Source organism: Equus przewalskii, chromosome 10 (assembly GCF_037783145.1).
Source record: "Equus przewalskii isolate Varuska chromosome 10, EquPr2, whole genome shotgun sequence".
Classification (NCBI taxonomy): Eukaryota; Metazoa; Chordata; class Mammalia; order Perissodactyla; family Equidae; genus Equus; species Equus przewalskii.
The window spans coordinates 57,415,794-57,423,796 of NC_091840.1; positions in this window are offsets into that span (position 1 = coordinate 57,415,794).

The following is an 8,003-nucleotide window of genomic DNA, read 5'->3' on the forward strand; positions in this document are numbered from 1 at the left end:
GGACCCTCACCCTGTTTCCGAGGAAAGGACCCGGTGTCTCAGATATTAATCCCGCGCACACACCACTGTCAGGTACACACAAAACCCAGAGCAGAAGGGCAGGATCAAGGGGGCTGAACGCAAAAGGGCACTCCAGCAGAGAGGATTACGGTCAGATCAGCAGGCCCGGGGAGAAACCCAGTGGGACGCGACCAGGCCCCCAAGTCTGACAATCCCCTGCTGGACACAAACCCCTGTCCAGCGTCTGCTCCTCCCCAGACCAGACGTGGGTCAGGTCACAGCAAAGGTTGACCGCGAGGGCACACGCTCGCCGTGCGCAGAGCGGGTCCAGACAAAGGGGCCGGAAGCGGAAGTGCGCGCCAAGGCCCCTGGGAAATGCAGTCCGGCCCACCCTGGTGCCTGAACTGGAAAATGCGGCGACCGAGCTGAGCTGATAGTCGACCCAGACCTCCGAGACACCTGCTTGTTCTGCGGGCAGAAACAACACCTGGCGCGGTCCTGAAAAGAGAGCTTGATGTTGGCTGCCCGGGCGAAGGTGCACGGGAGCCACTGGGGGCGTGTCATAAACCATCAAGGACTGGTTGAGAGTTTTTTGGGAGGGAGGTGGGAGTGTGGAGAGCAGAGGCTTTACCTTTGGTCGCTCTCCGCATCGTAAGCAGAGCTGCAGCGCTGCTTCAGAGAGCCCGACACAGCAGTCCCGCGCCGGAGGTTCTGCAGCTCTCCGGGAATCCTGGCAGATGCCCTGCACTCTCACGTTCTGTGGCCGGTTCTTCAGTGGTTCCCACGCCCCTGCAACCTCAGCTCAGAGCACGTGGTCCTTAGACGGCCGTTTGGGTTCCTATAACCCAAGTGGACCGTTCTGACACGCGGACAGGTGGGGCCCTCCCTCGCCAATATATAAGACGGTTTTTAGCACCACAATGTTTACATGTCTCTGCCCAGAAAAGTTTCGCGTTATTTCTAGTTGCTATTCCGTTTGCTAGCCACTTTCCAAATCCACGACATCCCTCCAGATCCCTTGGTGATTGATTTCGTATGTATCCAAGTTCAGGTAATTTAGCCCCCTAAAAGTACATTCTGGTTAACTCTCCGTGATGGGCCTGTCAGAATGTAGTTCAACTGATTCTGCTGGGACAAGAGTGAAGGCAGTTGAGTTGTTGGTGTCTTCTTTATCACATCCAGAAGCAGGAGGTGTCAAGAGGGTTGTTAACCTGAAAATAAAGAGCTAAAATAACAGGTCAGAGAGGCCTGCCATCCAGGGTACACAGACAGATTCAGGTGGCAGCCCAAATAGTGTCCCGCTACGGAGTAAGAGGCTGGGGCTTTTAAAGGCAAAAAAGGGAGGTTTGTATTACCAAGAATGTTAACTGGAGTTGTCGGCGGGCGGGGTGGTAATATTGGCTAAATATAATTGATTGTTAAGGCTGTTCCTAGAGGGAGGCAAAAGTCCATCACTGTGATAAGTTGCAGGTGTTCTTTGGGGCATTCTCAGAATATTTGTCTCGACTCAGTTCAAAAGTTCATGTTCTGCCCCATGAGGACATGCATAAGGCCGGTTTCCTTAATGGCCTCCCAGCTCCATTTTAAAGCCTTGGACATAAGTGACCCCATTTTGTTTCACTCTGTGCAGGGTGCATACTCCATCTCCATCTTCTAGGACAGCCCCTCCACCCCCGCAGCACCCCTGAGGAGGAGAACCTCTACATAAATCCAGCCTACACTTGTGCTCTAGATCCTGTCTCTCTAAGCACTTTTCTGGCTAGAATTCTCTGGGCATCCACAAAGATGCTACTGTAAAGAAAGCAAAACCTCAACCATGAGATCCTTTTGTGCTGCGGGAAATCATAGCAGCATCCTTGCTAGGCTTTAAGCCTAGGAAAAATAAATTCCAGATGGGTGACTGGGAGATATGTGATCTGATACCAGATTGTTTGTGCCTTGGAATCAAAGGCTGGAAGAAAATATCTTATCGAGCATGAAGGCAAGGGGCTTAGGAAGGCAGGGCCCTTGCAGGAACGGAACGCATACCTTGCTGATTGTTCTTAAAATACTCCCCAAGGGAATGACGTGGGACAGGCTGGTGTGCGTCAGGGGGATGAAGAATAGAACCTTTGGACTTTGGCTTGTGTGTCCCTGCAGGCATGAGTTTCTGCTATTGTACATGCTTGAGGTTCTTTACCCGCAAATAAATATGTGGCGATCCGAGGGACCTCACCTCAGTCCTTGAGGCTGATGGTCCCCTGTCCCATTGAATAATATAGATTGTGTTCTGTCTATTAATTCCATCCGCCCCTTCGGCTGGCTGCCTATCTGGTGTCAGCAGCACTTGTGCCAGGATTTTTGAAGAAATGCTGAGGCCTCTACAATTTTGCATTGGGTAACCAGGAGGGAAAACCCATGGAACACTCTTATCAACTGGACTTCCTCCTCCCCGCGAAAAAAATCCCAAAGCCCTCGGTCATCTAGTGGTTTATTAAAAATGCATGGAGTGATCTCACAAGGTTGTAATCTATCATAACACTAATAAAAAAAATTAAAAAAAATAAAATAAAATAAATGCATGGAGTGATAGGCGCAACAGGAATGGCAAATTGTTGACAGCAGGCGATAAATCAATGAGGGTTCATTATTCTATGTCCTCTACTTTTGTGTATGTTTGAAACTTCATAAAGTAAGTTTTAACAATAAAAATTAAGTTAAAAAATAAAGCCTCTCATATATTCAGAATTTTTGGTTGGCTTCCCATTGCAGAGTAAAATCCAAAGTTTATTCTCTTAAGGGTTCAGATAATCAATTTAGTGCCACACAACCAGCATTTTTTTTTTTTTAAGATTTTTATTTATTTATTTTTTTTTCCTTTTTCTCCCCAAAGCCCCCCGGTACATAGTTGTATATTCTTTGTTGTGGGTCCTTCTAGTTGTGGCATGTGGGACGCTGCCTCAGCGTGGTTTGATGAGCAGTGTCATGTCCGCGCCCAGGATTCGAACCAACAAAACACTGGGCCGCCTGCAGCGGAGCGCGCGAACTTAACCACTCGGCCAGGGGGCCAGCCCCCACACAACCAGCATTTTTAAAAAATGAAATAGAACAGAAAAGAAGAAGAAACACTAGCATGTGTAAGAAAATGATTGTTTCAAGGAACTTTTGTTTCTGTTCTTTGGATATGTATACTTGGTTACAATGTAAAATGTGTGTGTGTTTTCTGTGGGTCACAGTCAAAGGAGTTTGAAAATTATTGCTATAGTGCGTGGTCACCAACCTCATCTCTCTTTACGGTATCCCCTGGCACTAGTTTACCCTGCCCTCCATCCTTCAGTTGACTCCAGCCTCCTGGCTATTCAACATGCCAGGTTCAATCCCCAGATATCCACATAGCTCACCCCCTCATCTTTTTCAAATCTCTGTTTGAATGTCATCTTTAACACCAGTGTTCTCCCTCAACATTTGATAAAAAATAGGGGACCTTGTAACATCATTCACTATCTCCCTTATTCAGCTTTATAATTTCTTAAGGACACTTATCTCCACTTGACATATTATGTATCTATGTGTTTATTTGTTTACTGTCTCCCTATCTCCACTCCAATGTAAGCACCTCTAATTTCACCAATGTTGTATCTGAAGTAAGCACTTAATAAATATTTGTATTGTCCTGTGCATTCTTTATTAGGTTAACTACTAGCTGCTTTTTCTTGAGCTTGTGGCTGATAGTCTTAAAATTTTTGCCATTTTACTATGTGAGGACACACCAAGAAGTCAGCAGTCTGCAACCCAGAAAAGGGTCATCACAAGAACCTGACCATACTGGCACCCTGATTATGGACTTCCAGCCTCCAGAACTGTGAGAAATAAATTTCTGTTGTTCATAAGCATTTTGTTATAGTAGTTCAAACAGACTAAGACATGTTTCTTTTTATTCTTGGAGTTTAAGAATTAGGCATTATATCAACCATTTAAAAATTATATTTGTACTTCTGAACTTAAAATATAATCATGGTACTAATATTATTAAGTAAATACAATATATTTTAATATAGCTATACAAAAATGATTATATAAATTATAAAGCCCTTAGAAGCAGCAGTATTTTACCAAAGCTCTGTAGTATTTTACCAAAGAGGTATTACATTTTATTGTAGATTCTTTTTGTGTTCTACAGATCACCTGTGCATACGCAACCCAGAAGAAAAAACAGACAGTATTGTAACTAGCATAGTATGGAATTGAGTTTTAATTTTCACTGGTAACTTACAGCAGAAAATTGTTTTATTATGTGCATCTAGAATCTTTTTTTTTCTCCCCAAAGCTCCAGTGCATGGTTGTATATCCTAGTTGTAAGTCCTTCTAGTTCTTCCATGTGAGCCACTGCCACAGCATGGCAACTGACAGACAAGTGGTGTGGTTCCTTGACCAGGAAATGAACCCGGGCCACTGAAGTGGTGAGAGCACTGAACTTTAACCAGTAGGCCATCACAGCTGGCTCTAGCATTTAGAATCTTGAGTGGGATCATCTTTATCATCTTAAGCTCTATATTACAAAAAGAATCAACCTAGAAGCAGTATAGTGAAGCACAGTATCTGATGGTTTGCTCTTCTTATTTTCTGGATGGGAAAGAAGAAAGACACTAATACTTAGTGGCTGCCTTCCAAGTGCTCTGTGCACCATGCTGTTGCTTCATATACAGTGTCTTATTTACTCAGAGAAGAATATGCCTATTTTAAAGATAGGCATTATCATCCCTTTTTAAAGACAAAGAAATGGAGGCTCAGGAAGTTACAGTAAATAGCCTGAAGTCACACCAAAGGAAAAATGATGTTCAAGCCAAGAGCCAAGTACCATTTAATTCACAAATCCCATGATATGTTTGCTATATTCTGCCTAATTGAGAAGGGATTATCATTTGCTGGATGGAAATATACATACTCTTAATGTATCAAGCCACTTAGTGGGGTTGAGCTCCAACTCCTGTAGAGAGCACCCTTCAGACTGCCTCCCTCCTAGAGATGTTGTTGGTAATGAAAGACTATCGAGAGTCCTTAAGAGCAAGGGTTCTAGGATCCGAAAGCCTGAATTTGAATCTGGGCTCTACTATTAATTAATCTTTTAAATCTTTTTATGTCTTGGTTTTCTCTTCTGTAAAATGGAGATAATAATAGTACCTACTTTAGGAGTTTGTTACTAGGAATGAACGGGATCATATAAAGTTCTTGGAACAACTCCTGGCATATAGTAAATGATCAATAAATAACAGCTAATTGACTTTCATAGAAAATTTTATTTTGTAAGAGCAGAGGGAAGAAAAGAGCTTTGGGGAGAGAAGAGCCTGAATCAAATACAGTGGGATAGAAGGGTCCCTGGAATTTAGTGATTAGATGGTGAAAGTTAGCAGTTAGAAAGCTGTTTTGTTGAGAGACTATGTAAAATCAGCAGGAAATCTCCTCTATATACAGCTGACAGAGGCTAGGATAAAGCCATCCTTCCTGCCTGTATGTGAACCTAGAACCTTCTAACACTAGGAAGATGGGCAGCTTGATGGTACCAAGAGGCAGAACAGTGAGTGGCTTTCTTTAGCAGTGGCAGTGGGGAGGCGCCTTCAAGATGTGAGCAGGCCACGGACACAGTCTAGTGGAGCCAGAGCAGAACAGAAGGACGAGGTGGACCCCAAAGTCTGGTTTATGCCTGTGTAGCTTCAAGAGCCTCCCTGCATTCTCCCAAAATGCCTGGGGCGACCTTGCAAGGAGGAGCGCATAAACAGAAGGCAAGAGCAGGAATTTCATACTGTCAGCTCTAACATGGTATGATATTGTACCTTCAGACTGGGAGGATCTAAAACTATTTGATAGATTTTAATATTTATATTATATGCACACACTTATATAGATGGATATATTTGGATCATGATCTCTTTATTCTGCATATTCATTAATTAGCCCTACCCCCCAAAATAAATGGAGTGTATAATTTGTTGGAAAAGTAAATTTTGTCAAGCAAAGACTTATCTAAATGACAGAACTGTTGACTTCCACAAATTATTTTTATGTTGTTAGAAATAAAAAGAAAAAATAAATCCTTAAAAAATATTATTGAAGGGCTGGCCCTGTGGCCGAGTGGTTAAGTTCGCACACTCAGCTTCAGCAGCCCAGGGTTTCGCTGGTTCGGATCCTGGGCGCGGATGTGGCACCACTCATCAAGCCATGCTGAGGTGGCGTCCCACATGCCACAACTAGAAGGACCCACAACTAAAAATACACAGCTATGTACCAGGGGGCTTTGGGGCAAAAAAGGAAAAATAAAATCTTAAAAAAAAAAAGTTGTTGAGATATAAATATCACCCATGCAAAGGAACACATACTACTTAAAATAATAATAAAACAAAAGCCACTACCCAGCTTAAGACATATTGTGAATGGTACATTACTTTCTGTTACAGTTGGATTTAGAAGAATGTTTCTGACATTAGTAAACTGACCTTGACTCTAGAAACCTTGCTAAACCTAATTTTTATAGTTTTAGTGATTTTTTTATTCTTTTAGGTTTTCTATGTAGATGATCTTATCATCCTATATCATCAGCAAATAAGTAAATAAAATACATATAAATGCATTTAATATAAGCTCATTTAATCCTCCCATATATAGTTTATTTAGTCTTCACAACCATCCTATGAGGTAGGAATTTCATTCATTCATTGCCCTTGCTGTACAGATAGGAGAACTGAGGTAGGGAGAGGTGAGGTCACGTGCCTGAGGTCCTACAACAAGCCTCAGAACGAAGATTTTAAGTTTCAAAACTGGCAGTCTGGCTCTAGGGTCTATGCTCTTAACCACCACTTCTACAGCCTCTCAGGTAACTGCCGTTCAAGGTGTGTCTCCTCCAGCATTCTAACCCCACCCCTCTCTCTCTCTCGTTTTTTCTTTTCCTTATTACTGTATATTTGATAGGCCCTCCTCCACTATATTGAACATCAGCAATGATAACATTCTTGTCCCATTCTCAGTTTTAAAGAGAATACTCCCATGCTCCTCTGTTAAATTCACATTTGCTCTAGGTTTTTGGTATATAGATTTTATCAAGTTAAGAAAGTTACCTGAGGGGCTGGCCCCGTGGCCGAGTGGTTACGTTCGCGCGCTCCGCTGCAGGCGGCCCAGTGTTTCGTCGGTTCGAATCCTGGGCGCGGACATGGCACTGCTAGTCAGACCACGCTGAGGCAGCGTCCCACATGCCACAACTAGAGGAACCCACAACGAAGAATACACAACTATGTACCAGGGGGCTTTGGGGAGAAAAAGGAAAAAATTAAAAAAAATAAATTAATTAAAAAAAAAGAAAGTTACCTGAGTTTTTTAACCTAATCATTAACAGGTATTGAGCTTTATCAAAAGATTTTTCTGTTTCTATTGATTTAATCATTTTATCTTTTAGAGTCCATTAATGTTGCAGATTTCATAGCTAGATTTTCTGATGTTAAACTCTATTTAATCATGATTTCAGTTAAATTCAGTTAGCTAATATTTCATTTAGGATTTTTGTACCTATGTCTATAAGTAAAATTGGTCTGTAATTTTCTGGTTCTGTGTAATGTCTTTATCCGTTTTAAGAACCAAGATTATACTAAATTGCTAAAATGATTTTGGCAGCTTGATCTCTTTTTATTCTCCTGTTTTTAGAACACCTTAGAGAAGATTTGTTCCTTGAAAGTTTCATAAAATTTGGACTGTAGTCTCTTATTTCAATTTTGTTATGATAATCGATCTATTGAAGTTTTCAATTTCGTTTTGCACCTTTTTTTATTTTATATTTTGCTAAGTTTATCTACTTCATCTATGTTTTCAAATCTATTGTTTATTAATCTCTTTTGTGTCTCTATTTTTTCTGCTTATTCAATCTGTATTTTATATATCTTCATCTGCTCTCTTTTTTAAATTCATCCTTCTCACTCAAGATTTGTGGATCTTATTAATCTATTCATTGAACTAGATTTTGGTTTTGATAATTTATCGGG